At 56.0% G+C, this 5,218-nt stretch overlaps 1 protein-coding gene across 1 annotated transcript in view; it reads left to right on the top strand.

Moving 5' to 3' along the window:
* Positions 1–5,218, top strand: part of LOC113202537 (uncharacterized) — an 81,538-nt gene that overhangs the window by 31,512 nt on the left and 44,808 nt on the right. The window lies entirely within an intron of this gene.

Raw genomic sequence — 5,218 nt, 5'->3', positions numbered from 1 at the left:
GACGGCTGTTTGGCAAGGGTGGATCTGCGCCGGGGATTTATCGGCGAGGAAAATGAAAGCAGACTTTGATCGTCTCGTCTCGTCTGTCTGCCGGTCCGCCGAGTTCATCTCGCGCGGTGATGCCAAAGTGGATGGCTGTGCGTATGTGTGTGTGTTTGTGTGCGTGTGTGTAGTTGTAGGCGTGTGTGCGCCGGACACTCGCTACATGTGGGTACAGCGGACGCGACGGCCGTGAAGGTGGCGCGGCGTGGCGCCCGGCGGAAAATTTCTTTGGCGGGTGTAGTTAGGCCCCTTTGGCCAGACAGGGAATGCAGGGGGAGTGATTAATTGAGCGGGTTTTGAGTGTGTGAGGGCGTGGCGGGGCGTGGCGGGGCGTGGCAGGGCGTCGCGTGGACTTGCTCGAGAAAGCCAGCAGCAGCCACCGCCGCGCCGCCCCGCGCCGACAAGTAGTATACCAGGCCGTCACGCACGTGCATGCGTCACTTCCGTTTAGCATGAGGCGTGTGTTTGGATGCTAAGTTTAGGGCGGACGAGGCGCACTTAACCCTGAGAAGTGTTTAGTTGCTGGCACTAAAGTAGATGTGATCGGTTCTAGACGAGAAAGAGTATATCATCATGTCAGTGAGTGAACTGTTCCTTGCTCGACTCGAGACGTTTTTCAACCCTTACAAATAAAAGGAGTGCCTACGCCCAGACTCCGCCGAAGCTATCCCAGGCCACACGACGTACTCCGGACAAGGAGAATTAGCACGCGGGAAAGATCGACGCGGGCTGTATTTTCACAGCGCGACGTTATGCGCATGGCACGCCAGGCCGGGGCGCCCCGACAGTCGCACAGGAGGAGGGGAACACGTCGCAGCGGGGAGCGGAACTTGAAAGCCCGGCACGGTATCTCCTATACCGGGCCAACGATGAAGGACGCCACGTTTTTCCTACCCCCTGACTTTGAATCGGTTCGATGGTCCTTCGACATCAAAAGAACCGTCTTTACCGTCTGTTATCGCGGAGAAAGGCAGAGCCTAGTGCCATTTTTAATGCTAAATGCGCATTTAATCATGATCAACAAAAAGGAGTTCTGGTGTCCGAAAGAGTTAATACTTTTATCGTTAACTATCAATGTGATTTTTATTGCACTGTTGCACACAAGTGTGCAACCCTTCAACGCTGTAAAGTGTGGAACTCCCAGTTAAACACTTGCCAAACTTCGTGTTTGTTAACCTTAGTCGACCACTTGCAAGTGTGCTTCAAATTCTTGTCGCGTCGCCTTTCTCCCCTTTCTCGCCGTCGTGCCCTTCGCGGTCGCGCGACGCGGGACGTCATCGTCGGCTTGCGGGGCACTTCGCGGAGCAGGGCGGGAGCAGGAGGAGGTGCCGGCCAAAGTAAGTACCGCTGTTAACTATGGCCGGGGGTGAATTTAGACGGACAGTTCGCAGCCCGTGGAAGAGTAAAATAACAAATTGATTTTGTAGTTTCTCTGCGAAGAGACCATATTGGTCGGTCTGGACCACGGTATGAAAAATGTCAGGAAACTGTTGCTCCCCAACTTAAAGACGTCTTACATCTGCATCACCTTCGTTTCGCTCGCTCCCCAGGCTGAATCCCTCTGGGCATACTGCACAATGGCGTATTGATGTCTTACAAAAGTTTGAGTGAATTGTCAGCCATAGCAGCCCTTTTGCTTTTGACCGCACAGCTAGCCGACTCACGCGCATCTGTTGCTGCCGCCGTCTGCACTACTGGGTACGCTCGGAAACGCGGGAAACGATGATTTAATTTGGATACCTGTGCTCGGCCCCCCGCGCCCGCCCCGCACCCGTCCGGCTTGCCTTGGGAGCATTTTCAAACATGCGGAACGCCGCCGCGCCGCCGCCGGGGGCCTCTGGTCGCCGAGCACCCGCCCCCTCCCGCTCCCCTGTCTCTTCCGCCCCCTCGCCCCCTGCTCCCCCCCGGGGTTGCCCGCCGCACCAAGGCGTGGGTGGAGTCTGGTCTGTTTTGTCCGTCCGATCCGCATCTTGGGCAAGGTCGTCCGTTTTTCGTTCCAGCAGCCGCCGCCGCCCGGGCCGCGCCTCGACGTGTTTTCACCCAGATCTGGGAATAATGACGACAGCCCCCCGCTCCTGACGGTAGTGCTGTGTGTGTTTAATGATGGGCGATAACATTGTCGTCGTTCGTTATAGTTTGTTGCAAATCGATTGGTTACGCGAGTGTGTTTTCGCGTGTCCTTGATGCGTTAAGAAACAAAACAATCAAGAGTGTCTTATTTTTCTATATTGAGGGAAGGAGCATTTGGTAGTAGGGTTGGTAGGGAGGGGGGATACTCGAGTAAGTAGATTAGGATTTATATTTAGAGCGAATGGGAGTTGCAGCGAAGTGCATTGAAATGCAAACCCATTCTGCTCAATTAAAGAACGAACGGGCTTAGGCCACACTCGTGCGCGCACGCACGCACACATTCCTACTTTACTTTGCACACACGCTTGCTCAAGGCGTCGGTGAAATCACATCTCGATGCTTTCTCACCCGCAGAAGTGCTGCTGCTGCCTCCGCACTCCCAAAGGAGAGAAGGACACGTCGGTGGAGATTTGAGATTAACGATAATTGCGTTAGAGTTGGGCGCGATAACTCGCGAAAACGACTGGAGGGTGGGAAGCCTTATGTTTCTGCCCTGGTTAGGTTGTGTGCGACCTCGGGCCGAATGGCGTGACAGCCCTGTTGTGCATGCATTACTCCGCTGCGCCGTCCTGCCGCACTTGGCTATGGAGACGTCGCAAATAAATTTAAATATTATTTGATGATTAGAAATATGAATAGTGATAATAACGGTTCACGTCTGTAAAGTAGGTGACACTGTAGAAGTGCAGCGTGCAGTATGTCGTACCGTTCAACCCGTCCAAGTCGATTAGATCGGGAAACGTTCGCGGAGCAGGAAGCCTTATGTGCCACGCCGCGTCGGGCCGGCCACGTCTGAGGGCGGCAGTTGCTAAAAACAGCACTCTGGACTTTAATAAACAAGTGCTGTCTCAGTTTTCGTTGATTTTTTTTGGTCCGTTTGTCAACTTTCTTTTCTCCGTTATTAATTTTCTAGTCACCAAAATAGAAAAAGAAAGGAAGAATATGCTTCACGAACTTGTGTATTTTTATGGAAAGGCCGCCATGCATGGAGGGTACTTTTTCTTCTAGGCTTTTCTGGTTAATCAGCAGTCCTGATTAAGGACAAATTGTTCATTAGGTCCTATGACTAGGAATTCAAGTAGATTAAGTAACCACGCAAATAACTGTTATTCATCCCCCCCCCCCCCAAAAAAAAAGAAGTGCCTTAAAGACAGTCGTGTACTTAACGTCTGAAATAGTGTATTTTTTTCTGTTTCCTTCAGTTAACGGACGGTGCGAGCGTGTACTTGAGATGTGAGAGGGAGTCTCAGTGTTTATTGCCGTGCTCATCTGGGCCGGCTTGATGTTCTCAGCGGGTGGCGGGGCTTAGCCGGCCGGCTCTGTGTGCGAGCGCGCATGTGCAAAAGGGGGTCTCAGTGAATGAGGGCTTTATTACTTTATCGTGTGACAGGCGCTGTTGACCATTCTGCGCTTTGCTGGCACACCCTTCTACAGATCCATAAGTGGTCTCTGCGTACGCGCTGCTGTGACGGTTGCGGCGCGCTTGTCTGGCGAGCCACTATGTACATGCCTCTGACAAATAATCTGTCTCACATTTGCTACGAATGTGCCTGTAACGCTTCCCACTGGCGGGACCAGCTTTCAAGCTCTTATTGCGGCTGCTGAACGTGCGTGGGCTCCTCAATACTCCGCCTCCCACTGCCCCGCCGTTGGTCGACCTCAAACCGATGTATCGAATGGGCCGAACGAGGGTCCGCCCCGCCTGCTCAACAGCCAGCTGAAGGGGGCTTCTGTTGGTCTCTGGAAGTGACAGGTGGTCGATTTTGCGACACGAATAAAATATCGATGGCTGACCCAACAGGCAGAAATCGCTTTTTGTTAGGGTGAGGCTACAGGAAAGGAGGGCCGGCCTGTCCTTGCTGCAGATCGGCTTGGCGCCGGTGTGTCTTACAGCTCGCGTTACCTACCGGGTTGGTTACCCGCGCGCGGCACCGCTACCGGAACGTTTAGTCGATAGCAGATCGATCAGATCGACTACATCGCTATTTCTACTTCTAATCGCGGCTGAACTGTCGCCCGCCCCCGCCGTGCGTGCCGCCGACACGGCCGGCGCTAAGCTTCGCGGCCCGCCCGGCCCGGCCCAGTGCCACTGCTTGTGCGCAAGGTCACGGGCGCAGGGGGGCTTGCAGCCGCTTGCAGCGCACTGGCGCGGCTCCGGGGGGGACCGCCGCAAGCCACCGCAAGCCGCCGCCAGACAACCTCCTTCACACGCTGCGTTCGGTTCGCACTTTTGCCCGCGCACTCTGGATATGTGAGCGCCAGAGGCCAGGCAGGCGGGCGGGGAGAGTAGTGGATGGAAGGCGGGGAAGGAGACCAGTGTGGGCAGCTCGAGGGACCAGGCTTGCGACGACTGCTGCTGCTGCTGGTTGAGATTCCGGAGCGATACATTTCGCAAAGGACGTCGAGCGGGACGGGTCCGGCAGCAGCAGCGTGCCTCGCAGCCTCCTGTAGGCCGCCTATTGGCAGAGGTGCCCGTCTCTCCCACGGCGGTCTCGCTCGGCCTTGGCGAGGAAGCGCAACCGTCACAACCTCGTTACTCTAATAAACTTCGTGATGATTGCCCACCGTCGCTCTGCGTGTTTGTAATGCACGCCACAGTGGCGGTGTGCTTTTGTTTTTCGAATGGCGCGCGCGCGTCCCGTCTCTTCTTCCGCGTTGTTGGTGACATCGAAGTCGTCAGGGGTGACGCCGATAGAACTGGGTCGAAGGTCGGCACCATTGTCCGCCGCAATGGCCTCATTGGGCACGACGGGGGCGCGCCCTGGTTCCTGTGGGAGCCACCCGCCCACGCCCCGCCACGCCCCGCCACGCCCCGCCACGCCCCGCCACGCCCCGCCACGCCCGGGCCGCGAGGCGATGGGACGGTGCAGCACGCAAAGGGGCGGCGGCAGCACACGAAACCGGAGAAAGCCCGATTGCAAACCCTGCGGCCTGCAGATCAACTGAACACCACCCCGCCCCGCCCCATCACTGCCATTCCCGTCACGTCCGAGAGGAACATTCAACATTACGCAAAGGCCGTCTGTTGTACCGAAGGTTGGGCGCA

The sequence above is a fragment of the Frankliniella occidentalis genome, unplaced genomic scaffold (genome assembly GCF_000697945.3).
Source record: "Frankliniella occidentalis isolate FOCC.00 unplaced genomic scaffold, Focc_3.1 Scaffold296, whole genome shotgun sequence".
Lineage (NCBI taxonomy): Eukaryota > Metazoa > Arthropoda > Insecta > Thysanoptera > Thripidae > Frankliniella > Frankliniella occidentalis.
This window is presented reverse-complemented; position numbering and strand designations above follow the sequence as displayed.